This window comes from Heliangelus exortis, chromosome 18, assembly GCF_036169615.1.
Source record: "Heliangelus exortis chromosome 18, bHelExo1.hap1, whole genome shotgun sequence".
NCBI lineage: Eukaryota > Metazoa > Chordata > Aves > Apodiformes > Trochilidae > Heliangelus > Heliangelus exortis.
This window is the reverse complement of record NC_092439.1, coordinates 6441118-6456469: the sequence shown is the minus strand read 5'-3', so window position 1 is coordinate 6456469 and position 15352 is coordinate 6441118.

The window sequence follows — 15352 nt, the reverse complement described above, 5'->3', positions numbered from 1 at the left end:
GACAATGGTTGCTGTACTGAACTCAGGATCATGAAAACAGCAGCAGAGAGCTCAGATCTCATAGCATAGAAAAGGTGGCGAATTTTTGCCTTAAGTTCCCATTTATTTTGCTCAAGATCGTCAAAGATTCTAGATAGAGGTATTTGAAATTTGCATATATTTCCTTTTCCTGGGTTATATCCTTAATTCACTATTAGCCAGAATTATCATTGCATGCAACATGTGCTATGTTAATGATCCTGTTGCTAAGAGGTTCCAGTTTAAATCCTATGTCCAACGTGTGCAGATAAGTGTCACCACTGGGGCCTGTCTGTCCATTGTTACTTTGGCCCTGAGGGTACATCTAGTTTAAAATTGCAAAGTGTTATTTGTCAGCCCACTCCACAGGGTATAGACACTGAACACATGATGTGGCCTTTGGCTGCACCACGAACACTAACATGCAGGGTGAGGAGCCCACCCACAGCCTCCCTCCCACCAATTGCCCTGGTAGATACCATCCTGACCTAAACCTCACATGGTGCTCACCCCGCTGGGCGCAGGGTTTGGCTGTAATGACAGCAAAAAGGTGATGTCAGACTTGCCCATTTGCTGTTTTTTGCCTGTTGTGACTCTATGTAGAGCCACCAGGGCTAGTATAGTGTTCTTGCCTCAGAGTCATTGGCAACAGTAGCAGATGTCAAACATTTAAACAGTCAGATGTTACTTTGTTCCTGAAGTCTAAACAGAGTGAATCACTAATTCGCCTTTTTCACTTCAGTCAGAAGAGCTGCGCTTTGCTTTGGGCCAGGACAGACTGTCCTTGAGGTGCGTTTGTACCTCCGTGGCTGAGCAAGTGCTCTCACCAGGGCTCTTTTGGTGAGGGCTGATACAGGCGTGGCAGCTTGGAAATGGTTGAGCTGGTCATAGCAACTGTGTTTGCCTTCACAAAGCTTAGTGAGCTGCAATGCTTTTATTATTTGTTTTTGTATTAAGCATACACCTGTAAAATGTGGCTTTTTAATGTGTTTAGGAGTCATGTATTAGTGCAATAATTCTGATACAGATTTTTTTTTTTTCTCAGTTTCTAATGTTCCTGTCCCTGATTCCTTTATCTGTAATACCACATCTACTGTTACTCCAGAGGTAAGGCTGTACTTACATGCTGAATTTCCACTTTCTTGATCCATATGGTGCTCTGTGTGCTGCTAGTTGAGAGGTAAGTGGTTCGCATGGGTTACAGGTATATTTTACTCCCCATTTACCCCATCAGTGTTGTAACATTGTAGCTTGATGCCTCATCTTAGTAGCAGAGGAGTATGAAGTTATTTGAGAGATACAGGAAATGAATCTTATGCAAGATGGGCAATCATCAATGTTCTGTTCCCTCCAGACTTGTTTTGGGACCACTGGTTAAAACAATAAAATTTTGATTGATCCAATATGACTTTTTGTGGAGAGGGGATGATGATTGCAATTGCTTGTCCTTAGAGGGGTGAAGTCTTATATTTTAATGCTGAGCATAGAGTGCACATTCAGTCAAAACAGTTGTTGATCCAGCCAGTCTTAACATTGCCAGACTTTTATAACACTCAGATTAACATTTACAGATTTTGCCACTGTGCTATCGTGACCTCATCAGATACCTCAAACTCTTATTCCTCTGTGAAAAGTCATGCTTTCTACTCCCTTTACTGTGTTCACAAAATGGTAAATGTTTTCTCTTAAATCCTTTATCCACAACACTTGTTTCATAAAATACTGAATAATTTTATCTGAGATTTTGGTATTTACTGTTTTAGTGATATTACTACGACTACCTCTGTTGAGAGAAGCCTACTGCTACTGAAAAATTATTAATTAATTAGATTTAGAATTTCAGGTGCTGTTTTCATAATCCACACTTCTTTCAGTAATGTGTCTGAGTTTTATAAATGTAAGGTGTCTTTGAAACATTGCAAAATACCAGGTCTGCAACACTCACAATGTTTTTTAGCAATACATTTATGCAACAGCAGGCATGCTGGGTAGTTTATAAGCTTTTAATGAAACGCTGGCAGATATTAGGGTTTTATGGGCTGGAAAACAGTGCAAATCAAAGAGCTTTGCTTACTGTTTATAACATTTTCCCCCTGAATCTAACAATATTTATCTCGCTTTTTCCGTCTTGCATTTTGCTCTTTACATATTTACTTACTACTTCATGGATAAACTTACAGTCAACAAACTATTTTGTATGAAATACACTTAGTTGCAATGTGTCTGTCAACATGTGGGTCCAGTTAGCCAGATAAAGCCAATGACAACTTATTCTGTATCCTCATACATCTTCCTTCTGCGTTTATCCTAAGTTACAGTTTGCATCTTTAGACAGTATTTCTGGACATCATTAACTGTTCCTTTCCTGAGGCCATGTAAATTATCCTTCCTTAAGGGAAGTCATGTTTTCTGGCTTTTCTACCTGTTCTTATCAGGCTTTCAGTAGCAAAATCCTTCTCTAAACCTGTCACCTCCGTCACTATGTTTTTTGAATTCCATCTGCTAAAATAGTCAAAATATTTGATGTAACTTAAAGTGTAGCTTTCCAAGTGAGGACCTTTTTGTACTCTCAATTACATTTTCAGTCCACCTTAAAATTAAAATGGGAATCAGGCCTTATTTGGATGATCAGGCATTATATACTGTGTATTTGGACTTCCAGCCAATTTTTTTCTAGTATCATTGTTGTCTACAGCTGGGTTGTACAACTGTAGAAGCACTGTAACTTTTGTCTCAGCCCCCACAGGAAATTAGAAGTTAAGAGATCTGGGCACAGACAGGTCCCAGCCTGCAAATGGCAGTAGAAAAGTTGGGGGGGTGGGGAGGAGACAGAGGGAACTTTTACAGAACCAGTTTGATTAGACTTGGTTTTTACCTGTCCTGACCACGTAACACCATGTCCCGCTCCCCCCCCCCCTTTTTTTTTTTTTTTTTTTTTTTCCAGTCTACAGCACTCCCTCCTCCTTCTTGTCTTTTCATCTTTTCATCCTTTTTCATCATTTTATGCCTGGCTTGCCAGAAGTGAGTATCTTGACCTAATCTGCCCAAAATAGTCATGCCAATACCATGAGGTTGACAACTTTGTTTGCTCTGCATGTTCTACCACTTTCTCTTGCTACACTCTCAAATCTTTGGGCTGGGACTTCCTAATGTTTCTACTGATTAGTTTCTGGTTACTGCTACTGATCCTAGTGATCTTCTGATGAGCCTGTGCAGTGTCAGGCTTACCTGGGCAAGATCTGATTTGGCCCTTAAGGTACTGTTGCTAATACCCACAGTTAACAACCGTCTTAGATCACTTGGGAGCAGTCTTAAAGTTTTCCTCTTATCAGGAATCTTTGTGATTAGGGTTTGTTGTTTTTTGTTGGGTTTTTTTGAAACGTTTAAGTTTTCAAGTGTATAAAAAGCTTCCTTGCTTCTGACAGCATGAATCTGTGTGCTGTATGTGCAATTTGCCCTGGTAATTACTTATGTATGGTGATAACCATAGCAACATCCCAGGTAGATAATGTCATGCAAATTACTGCAGCTCTAGGGATGGAAGATGTTAATACAAGTGTGTACTCACACCCCTGGTCTTCAACATTTTGCAACAACTCCCCCCTCCCCCCCTTCCCCAACACACACATGTTGTTTTTAAATTTCCTCTCCTCACTATGATCAGGAAGGAAAAGAAAACCTCTTGCTCTTTTCCTCAATAGTATTCACACAGAGGGAGAGGGAAGGTGGTCCTTCAATGTTTCTGTCATTAATAATTTTCTGTGCAAAGCGGAAATTCCACAGTGTATGTAGGGCATAAAAGTCTAAAGACTTGGGTACACTGCTGGGTCGTGTTGTGCTTAAACCCAAGTTTTTGCATTTGTAAACACAGAGTGTGAGCTTGTGGGGGTGGAATTGTAGTCACAGACGTTTGGACTAAGATGTAAACCTCCTCAAATCTCTTATGGAGGATTTGGGAGGGCAGATTTGTTTCTCAAAGCAGAAATGTTGAGGCTCAATACTTTTCAGGGCCAGTACATTGTTGCTGAAGTTAAGAAATAGTGGAGAGAAAGCTGGTAACAGCTACACCTTGTTTGGCCAGGAGCAAGAGAAACAATAACATCTATATGGATGCTGATCTGCATATACACCAGTCCTTGTGTAACCTTAGAACTCTGGAGCTATGAAAGCCTCCAACCTGTAACTAGAGTCCTTTGCCAAAAGCTAAAAAAAAAAAAAAAAAAAAAAATGTTTTGCTTTTCTGGTGAAGATTGAAATTGTTGCTGGTTTTTTTGTGCTTTGTGGTTAAATAGTAGGAATGTGGGTGCTAGTCCTGCAATCAGTGCTGAAGTTACTGATTACTGAAGGCTGCACTGCCCCAGCAATTATATGAAGAAATGCCCTCATTAAAGAGGGTGGAGATTTCAGCAGAGACAGAAAAAGACTACACGCAGCCAGAGGCACAAACAGAGTCAGATCCCAGTTTGTAAGGAAGAAGTTCCATAGCAAGTTGAGCTGTTCATTAGACCAGCACTGAACTGTCTTAATCATAAAATATGGTCTCTCTCAAACAGAACCATGGTGGGGAGTGGAAACAAAATTATTGAAGTCACTAAACAACTTTATTTGTGTTAGAGGTAGTAAATGTAGAGAGTGCTAATTAACTGAAGATTAAAATACTGCCAATGAGTATCCCCTGGTGTCTGTACAAAGGTGTTTGCCACTCTTACATGTCTGCCTACAAATCCCAGGTTGTAAACTTTAATCTTTTCCCCTCTGATTTCTCTGTGAATTAACAATTCAATACTTTGCCCAGTGGTAGCACTGAGAGCACTGTTCAGCCATGTCAGCTTGCCAAGAATTGCTATTGATGGCAGTGGAATTTGAAAGGTACCAATGTCCAGGGAATCCAGTTTGTTGCTAAAGCTTGCAACAGCATTTTGGAGCTACAGACATCCCTGATTTACACTGGATTTATTTATTTATTTATTTATTATTTTTTAAAACACCATCTTTGAGGATGCCCACCCAAGAAAAGGAAACTGTACCAGGAAGAAATATATGAAGTCAGGCTTTTTATCATCTGACAGAAACTATCGAGTCTAATTGTCTGATGAAGTTTTTGTCTGTCTGCTTACTTTGCACAGAATGGACATTTCTTTATCATTTCTCTGTTTGGCATGGGATTGCCTGAGCATGGCCTCTCCTGAGACCCCATATCCAATGAAGGGGTCATGGCTTGGAATTACGGGAATAGCCAGACTCAGGTCTTGACAAGTTAAATACACAAAATTTTTCAAACAAAAATTCATAATTTCTGCTAGAACTCCTGAAACCCTGTTCATAGGTGGTTTCTTTGGCCAATATCACAGCCAGGTAAAATACTTGACTGTAATTATCCAGTCCTCTACTTTCCAAGGCTAGGAGATCTTCTTCAGGCCTGAAATTGCCCTTTCCTAAATAAGTTCAGGGGACAGTGGGGATCATAACTGGCATATTTTTTGTTTGTATGATGTAATGTTTGTATGGTTTTGATCATGGTGAGGTACTACTAATCTTTGACTGAAAAGGCTGTGAGTAGCCTAGGAATGTCTGAGAAATGGTGTCAGTTTTTAATGAAATTTGTAGCACAGGGGTTCAATTGAAGACCTTAAAAGTTCATTGCAGAAGTTGCTGACATTGGAAGTCTTCATTCAGAGCTGCAGGATCATTCCAACACAGGTGGAAAGGTGTGTGAGAAATGATTTTCCCAGTTCAATGCCACATGTGGGGTTAAAGTTGTGTCTAGTTATTCTGGTTCCCTGCTCAAGCAAGGCTGTTTTCTTCCTCCCTGCACTACTTAGTTTCCACAGGTTTTTATTTGCTTCTAGCTGACAAAACTCAGGGGGCTTGCTGGTATCTGAAAAGCCACTATATTAGCCAACCAGGCAGTTTGTATTTATCAAGGGGGTGTATTTTATCAGAAAGCAAAGGGAATAATAACACCAAATTCAGATGTCAAAAAAGCATGTGCATTTAATAAATAATTATCAGTGTGCATGATTGTATTTACTGTCTCTTCTCCTCACTTTTTCCGCCTCACCAGTTGCTCACCTTTGCTAGTTTATGACATATGATGTTCAAGGAAACATTGTGTTATCACATGCAGCAGACATTGAAAGGAGAGAAATTGGCTTGTCATTAATAATAATTGTAAAACCAGCCCTACCATAAACCCTGCTTTTGGCCACAACTTCTGCTTCCTGGAAGCAGAAGTGAAACAACATCCACAGCTCTCATTTGTTGATCATTCCTAAGCTAAGGTTAAAATCTCCATGTGCAAAGGTCAAGTGTAGACAGTTCATTCATAGGGCTGAAAGATGCATAAATGCTGTAGCTGCAGAGCAGCCTGGAATGTAGGTATCCAGGGAATGGGGGAAATCAGATTGCTTTCAACACCTGTGGATTCCTCCATTACTCCTGCAGAGACTTCTGGAAAGCTGGGATGTCTATGGGCAGCTGTGGCTGTGAGGAAGAGGTTCCAGTGGCTGTCTCTGAGTTCCTCCTATCTCTCAGCCTTCAGACCTGACAGTGATTTCCCTGCTTGGATTAAGATCTTTATTTTAACAAATACTGAGACCTGGAAAAATAGCTTGCAATTCTAAAGCAGGCTACAGCAGGCATGCTGCAGGCTCACACCTCTGTGGTTTGAAGCATAAGTGGGAAGAAACATGGTCAGGCCTTGGTAGGCAGCTTGGATTTCTAGCAGAAGCAGAATAGGGATGGCTTAAAAGAGGGAAACTGTTTCTAAGCTTAAATGTTTTTATTTTATAATATATGGCATGATTAGCTGCTGAAAGTAAACCACCTTAGAATAGAGGCATACCAACTGCAGAAGGGGTCTGTCCAATGTCCACTGAAATCAGCTGGAAGCATTTTAGTAACTTCAGTGATTTTAGTTTTGTTGTCAGCAGTGCAAAATACTGCACAGCTTCTAGGAGTGGAAGTACAGTGTGCTGAAAGCCCTTTGGTCTTTTTTGGGTCACAATTTTTTTTTAAGTTTATCAAACAATTCATAAACTGCACCCGACCTGAAATGCAGATGTAATGTACATTAGTGTAATGGAGAAGTTGAGCTCTTTTAGCCAGACAGATGAAATAGAAATAGGCATATTGAATGAGTTCTCCTCACTGAAATGCTCAGATCCCTTATTTTTGCAAATCTTTAGATTCTAACTTGTCTGTTAAAGATTCAAAAGTGTAAATACACTAAAATATGCTCACAAAAGACAACGCATCAGCTGATTTTATTCAACCAACAACATATGAATGTCCAAAGACTTTGAAAGACTTTCATACAGGGTCTTGCACTCGAGACTTTTTCTGAATTTTGTTGTAGATGGCCTATTTGGAATTTCCAAACCATTCAACTGGAATGCACAACAATTGCATAAGGGTGCATAAATAGGACTCAAGTAAGAAGAGGTAGTAGCTGCTTAAATATATTAACTAAAGGAAGTCTATGTTTCCAACTACCATTTTGCTTTGTAGTCATCAAGGCCACAGCATCCCAGTTCCTAACTGACCACCAGTATAGAGAACTAGCTAAGCAAAGCCATAAAATTGATGGAAAAACATATTAACCAGTGCCAGAGTTGTGGAGTGGGTAAGAGATATTTAGGTAAGATGAGTTATGAACTTAAATTAGCTATAGTTCACAGTTTTAAGTGTCAGTGAACCAGACAAGCTAATTCCTTGCCAGTGAAGTAATGCATACAAATATATATTGTACATAATTTATATTTAAGTATAAATGTGGGATTACTTTTTAGGTTGTGAAACAGAATCATATAGGCAAAAAACATTAAATCTAGGGTCTTCTATGAGTGAAAACTGTTGTGTCAAATATGGTTAGTTTAGTAGGGTTGATGGGCTTAATTCAAGGTTCCTAGAGTTTATCTGCCAAGCATAAATAATTATTTAACAACTAATAAGGGAAGGCCAGAAATATAATAGCTTTTATGTTGAAATTAACATCAAGTGATCTGTAGACATCTGCTAAGCAAGCCAAATGTGGTCTATGTGCTGTATGTTTTGCCTCACTGCCTCAAAATAACAAGCAGTGCTTATATTTGGAGGGGCAGTTTTCCTTGTTGAAGTGGAAAAAAATGCTCTGATAGAAAATCACTTGCACTGTTAGGATCAAGTGTGTGATGAACATTAAATAGCCCTACAAATTTAAATAATACTCGATGCTGAGATTTCAACCTTGCAAATGCTCATTTCCTGATGTGTGATTAGTGTGGTTCAGAGGGAAATGAAAGTCCTTTCTTGTTAGAAAGAAAATGAAGTATCACCCAGTATATTCCAACCCTGAGCTGCTGCAGCTTTCTGGGGTCCAGTAAGTGTGGGAGCTTGGGCTCCAGTGAATTTATCCTTACAAAATGAGCAGAAGGGTGAGGGAAGTGTAAGAAAAGCCACAGCATTGAGAAAGCCTGAAAAAGTTCCAAGCAGCAAAGACCCTTTCCAAGCAGATACTTGTTGCCTTGCAGAGATCTGTACTGTGTGTCTGAGTGTTGGGGTTATGTGGGTGCCAGAACAGAAACTGTACTTCCTTTGCTTGAGAACACTGCTGCTGGCATGGTTTGTTTGCTGCACAGGCTCTTGCAGTTCATCAGCTTTCAGGGCCAACTCTTCAATCTTTGGCATCTTCTCTAGGGGTCTCGGCCTTTCCTCTGTTTTAAAAGTATTAGAAGGAGGTTGAATTGCTGAGCTGGGAACGTAATCTTTGTGAGGCAAAGTCTCTAAAGATGTTAGTAAGCTGAAAGGGCTGCACTCACAATTTACTGTGTACTATGTAGGAATGAATGAAAGACTCATATTCATTGTGTTTATGTATGCACAACTTCTTTATGTCCATATTTAGATCTATTAACAAACTAAGATTAAGCCAACTTGCCTTTCTGGAATGAACAAAGCAGCAAATGGCAGAGCCTCAACAACAGACCCCATAGATGTGTGCTACCACCAGCAGCATGAGTAACACTGGACCTGGGATCCTGTGGGGTCTGGCAGTGACACAGGAGACACTGTTCTGAACAAGCTGGATTCCCATTCTTACAGGAGCCTTGGCACTGACCTCACTGTAATCTGGCTTGGACTTTTATGGGGGCAATGAAGGCTGGGCTCGTGCTGGACTTGGAGTCTCTGCCCCAGCCTTTCCTGAACACAGGAGTGTGGCCTCGGGCTGCTCTGGTTTGTGCTGCCAGGAGTCCCTGGGGATTTGTCTGCCAGCTGGGTTAGCCAGAACACACAATGCTCCAGCCAAAGTCAACTTCCCCTTGTGAGGGCAACCACAGTGAGGAAATGTCAGATGCTGGCTGTGCCAGTTCTCAAACCACAGCTCACCCTTTTTTCCCAACAAAGTGTGCAGCGGTCTCTGCTCTATGCTGGCATCTCCAGAGGACAGAGTTAGAGGAACAGGACAAAGTGTCTGGGGAAAGAGAGCTGTTGCACTGGCAAATCCAGTCTTCATCACAAGAAACCAGATTTTGGCTGTGATGTTTTTCTCTGCTGCTTCAAAGCAGACATGATGAGAAAGAAGCAATCCTCTTTGCAAGAGGTCACTTCTTGGATTTCTGTATTGGAGCAGCACAGGGATTTAGGAGTGTCCTGAGGGAGGAATGCCGCATCATTTTTTCCATGGATGAGGCTCTTTGCAGTCCTTCTGTGGCTAGCTGGGGGGAACCTGGGCTGAGATGCTCTGCACTTGCTAGAAAGAATCTTTATCTACCTCACCAGTGTCCTGAGACATTGATAGCCCCACTCTAGGTTTAGCATCTTCTGGTTCTTCATGCTGCTCTCCAAAGAGTGGAATTATTATGTTTGCTAGAAAAATTACAGTTTGGCCTGTCTTATGCACCTGTCTCACTGTGATCAGGGACTTTCTTGATTTGGGGCTGTTGTTATCTCCATAGGGCTGCTCAGCAAAATGGTGTGATTGCAGTATGATGGCCTTGTCTTAATTTAACTGGCAGAGGTAATAGTAGCAGTGAGGATACAGCAGCACTGGCTTAGCAACCAAGTTATAAGATCTCCAGAGACCTTTTGTACATGTCTCGAGGTACACTGACACTCCAGCAACTGCTGCTTGCAGGGATACCCTGAGACAGCTGACAATTTCACAGTGACTGAATTGTTATTTAGCAATGACCAAGTTAAATTACTGCCACAGTGTTTATTCCACATCTTGGGTGAGTTTTGCAGTTTGTTCGGAGTACCATGGCACTGTGGAGGGGATGGACCTGCTTTAGCTAATGGGAAGCAGTGACAGGGTTCTGGGTTAACAGTTTACACATCCTCAGCACATGTGGAATAAATGCTAAGAGGCTAAAGATAGAAAATGAGGCAAACAAATAGAAGACTGGCTCCTGTGCAGAGCAAATTTATGGGTGGCATGTCAGAGGAGGGATGCAGACAACACAAAACCTCTGCTCCAGTGCAGTATGAATCCATGCCAGAAAAATGATGCTAAGGACTGGGAAAATGGTGCCTGACTCTGGAAGAAGCAAAGCATTGGTAAACACTGTGCTGTGCTGCCACTGACCCAGAAATAGAAGCCTCAAACCCTGAACAATGATATGGGGATGTTACCTGCCACAGCCTGATCCCTGGGGCTCTTGTGTTTTACCCTGTGGCATGCTGTATGTAAGCTGTCAGACTAGTGAAGGTCCACAGAACTGAATTGAACATCTGGGCTCTGCAGTGATAGCCAATACATCTCCTCACTGAACTGTGCCTGTTTGGAGGAGTCTGACACTTGGGTCTATTTCTAGAACTTGGATATATTACTTTTGCAGGTGTCTTTTTGGGTGCTACACCCAACACCAGCTTTCTGTGCCTGTTTCCACTCCTGAGAATGGGCTCAGCTTCCCATTCAGCCCAGCAGAACTTTTGGCTTTGTTTAAAATAGTCTCAGTCTGTTGACTTAACGAGATCTGTCCTCAGGACTCTTTCTTGTATTAACCATTTTGAGCATCGTTTCTACGTGCTGTTGACTTTGCTAGGGTAATGGGAATGACCTGCACACTGAGGTGACCCTTGCATTATAAACAGCGAGCTTTGATCTGCACTATGAGATTCGTTGAAGTATTTTAGGAGCCATTCAGGTGTGCTCCTAACCTGTTGTACACTGACTTTGGTACCACAAGCCAGCGGAGCTTTGCCACTGAAGATGCGATCCAGATTTGGGACATGTCTACAGCCTGTGTCTTTCTGCATCCGTGTTTCAGTTACACACACACACAAAAAAAAAAAAAAAGAAAAGAAAAGAAAAAAAAAAAAAAAAAAATCACCACTCTGGATATGTGCTAAATCTTGCTGAGGCCAACGAGTGAGTCCTTTGCTCAGCAGGCGGCTGGGAGGCAGGCGCGGAGCTGGGCACGGCTGCAGCCCCACCTGCTGTCGGCCACGGGGGAAGCGCCCGCCTGGCTCCTCCGGCAGCGTGCGGGAGCACCGAGTCACTCCCGATTACTTTATCTCTCATCACCCTCTTAGATCCTGGCATCCCCCCTCTTACGCCCAGTTCTTTGTGGTCCTTATGTCTGATGTTGACTTTAAGCTCTTTGGGCTATATCTTATCTCGGCTTGTAAAGCGCTAAGTAAATTTACACAAGGGTGTAAGTGCTTAATGATGATAACACTGAGGTTTCGCTTTTACTAGCATTTTACTAGCATCAAGAGCTCTCTGGGAATCTGGATAAGAAAAAGTCATAAAGGCAAAAGGTATAATTAGGGTTCCTAGGATGGTTTTATTCTAATCTGAGGAGGGTGACTTTATAATGTTTAGTTTTTCTCTGTAGAAATGAGAATGCTATAAACAATTCTGTCTAGAACAGGAAATAAAAAATATATGAGACTTTTAAACTGAGCAATGCTTGTAAAAATGATAGGGTGTTAAAGGATGTATTAACTGTCTTTTTCTTATATTGAACTGCTGCTTTTATGAGACGAGCACAGTGATCAGAAGTAAGGTTTATTTTCACAGACAAATTCATCTGAGATCAGAGTGCTTTAGGAGCAGAAGATGACTAAAGACTAAGGCAAATGTCTAAACATTTTATATTTATATCATTTATATATTTTAGAGACCAGTTCTGCAACGTAGTTCAGCTCATGCTTGTTTTCAATAACAGTTCTGTCTCAGGACATAGATGTTGCTGAATCAGAATCTATACCATCAGTTTTTCTTGCCTTAGAAAAAAAACCCTACAATTAAAATGATCTCCCAAAGTATCTTATTTTGGAAGAGTTTGCTAGCCTGCAGCATGATGATTCATATTTGGGGTTAGAGAGGGACTCAAAACAGCAAAATTTGGGTTGCAGTGAGATTCCAAACATTTTGCTTCCGAGTGTTCTTTAGGCTCATCCACTAGAAATGTGAAATTGAGAGCACAGGAATGTGTATTTTGTTAGTCCAGCTTATAGGATATTATATGTGCAGGTAGCAGAGTGAAAAGGTGTTATTTAGTTTGGGAGAGTGTGATGGCTCAGGCTAGCACATATAATTTAATTTGTTATTAATGTGAACTGAATTAATGTTCCAGCATTATCTGAGATGGACAGAGTTTCTTCTTAGATACCTACCCTGCAAAAAGCTACCACAACTGGCTTCAGCTGACATTGTGAAACCCTTTATATTTGTGACATAGCATGTGATTTACACCTGGGTTTATAAAACTTCTATAAAAATATGTTATTAAGCCTCAGTATGTGATCTTCATAGACTGATAACTAATAGATAGCACTGAGCCCATTTCCTGCATACAGAGAGTAGGACTCATTGGTGAAGAGAGATTTTAAAAGTCAATAAAACAAAAAATGCTTAACTACAGATTCTTAACAGCTAATAAAGTTGTTTATTTTTATCATGAATATTATACATTTTCTCTCAAAAGATCGTTGAGACCTTAATTTTTAAGAGGATGTTTGGATTTCTTAGATGAGAAATGTTTTTGCTTGTGTCTGCCTGATCTGCCTTGTGCCTGTGTAACCCAGCAGGGAGAGTACAGCACTTTTTGATATTCTCAGTAGTATGAATGTGTCTTGCTTTGCAGATGAGGGAGGCACAATAGTGGTTCACATGCCACGTGCAGGCTTACCATAGAGGTTACACTTTACTCTGCAAGAAGTTAAAATTCCACAACTGTCACAAAGTGCAGTGATTTCAGAAACCTGGTGCATGATGCACTAAGTAAAGAAGAGAAAGAATCACATGGCTTTAAACATTGCCACATGTTTGTTTTAATACATTATGTTTCACTGCAAGGTACCAAGTAGCTGGAAGTTGCTTTATTTTTTTCTTAGTGTTAAAGCATCCTTGTAGGTACCACTGATGTCAGAGTCATTGCAGTGATGTGTAACAAGTAAGGATGTGCCCATGCTTTGCCTTACAGGCAAAAAACTCCTTCCCTTTCTAGGAATATTAGTATTCATTTGTCCTGGAATCCAGCAGCACCCAGGCCAAGACATCTGGTAACCACATCTGTGTGGAAACTAATTGCTCTGGTGCCTGTAATAGTCACTTGTGAGTGCAAAGAGGACTCAGATGTCTGGGAAATTACCACAGAAACAAAAATATTTTTCTTGATAAATTCTGTAGGCAAGTGGCTCATCTTGTAATATACTCCTCTTTGCAAATAATGTGGTAAAGACTGATGAACCCCTGAAGGATCCAAACCTCTGCAGGAGTTATCATGACAGTCTTTGTGGAAATTATGGTTTCTGTTATTAGGTACAGGTCATAAACAAACAGGGGTGACTGATAAATCTTTCCTTAAAATTCTTGTTAATAATGTGGTGATTTCATAAACATGGCAGTCTTACAAATGTATGGTCATGCCTGTTTGTGAGCTCCTGCCAGTGTGCTTGCTCAAGAATGGGGTAAAGAACTATTTTTTGTTGTTTACTTAGGGTTTTAGATCTGTTAGAAAGTTCTGAGTTTGCCAACAACCTGAATAGGCCCAGAGTACATGACTGAGGTAAGATTTGTAAGCTTGAATTTATTAGTTTTTTAAATCTAATACTAGAATTGGGAAAAAATACACAACGTTCTGGGCATATGAACCATCCTTAGGGCACTTTGGAGGGATTGATGGCAGCATTTGCAACATTGAAAGCTCAGTGGGTATGAACTTATGTCTCTTTGGCTCAATTACTGTGCTCTGAGCAGTGAAATTTAAATATTGTGTGTTTCCGGAAGGTTAACGTTGCTGGTACACTTCATGCTATTCACTGTAAAAAGCAAGCACTTTAAAAACAAGTGACAATCTTCCATTTGCCACTGTGCAATCCATGAAACTGTTCTGTTCAGATTGAAATTTCCAACGCTAAAGTCAGCTAGTGTGGGGTACTTAAATTTGTAAGTCCACAGGAAAAAAATGCAGAAACTCCAGTGTAAGGCTGGTCCTAAGGGGTAGGCAGTGCAACAGCCACGTTGTGGCTAAATTTGCTTAACAATACTTTGTGTAAGCAGAAAGGCTGTGGTCTGGAGATAGCACTGCCCACCCTTGCCTCGGTCAGAAACCGATCTGGTAAGTCACAGATCTGATGCCACGAGGTCATCAGTTCTGCAGCTCCCTTGGCACCCATGGCGCTGCCATTCCACCAGCAGCAGTATCCACGTTCAACTTAGAGCAAGCCATGGTTGTACTAACTATGAGTATTTTCTTTGGAAGTCCCTTGAGATCAGCGTCTGCTGATGTGATCATGACAATAATCCCTTCTCCAGGTATGTTTTCACACATTGCTGTGAAGCCAGGTAAGGTATGGGCTTGCTATACATTTATCTATACAGCAGTGTTGGCACTTTCAGTGTGGGAGAGCAGAGACACAACAGAGAAGTTTCTGTGAAGCTGGTAATTGCACAGTGAATTCACTGAGGTTATTCTTGCAGTAATTTGTTCCTATAGTTGTATTCTAGGACACCACATCAGTCATAAATTTCCTCAGAATGTAAAACAAAACTTGTTTGGTGTTATTTAACTTTATATATCATTACTATTTTCATAGCAAACTTTTTAATGTCCAACTACAATCTAGCAGACTTCACAGAGTGGCTCTAAATATATATAGATTATCTTTCTGACTTCCAATCACATCAATTAAGTGAGCCGTGATTTTTATGTTACTGGACATTGTAAAAGATGCACCTGCCAGTTTTATTTCTGTTTTTATATTGTTGGAAGAGGTTTGGAAGTTTGATCTAAGAATATTCCTGAAACTTGAGATGCTTCTCTGAATCTTTCCAATTTGCTGGAGGAATATTGTGGTGTTTGTTTCGTTGGAGGGCAGCCCAGGGTCTTAGAAGTCCTTTTGA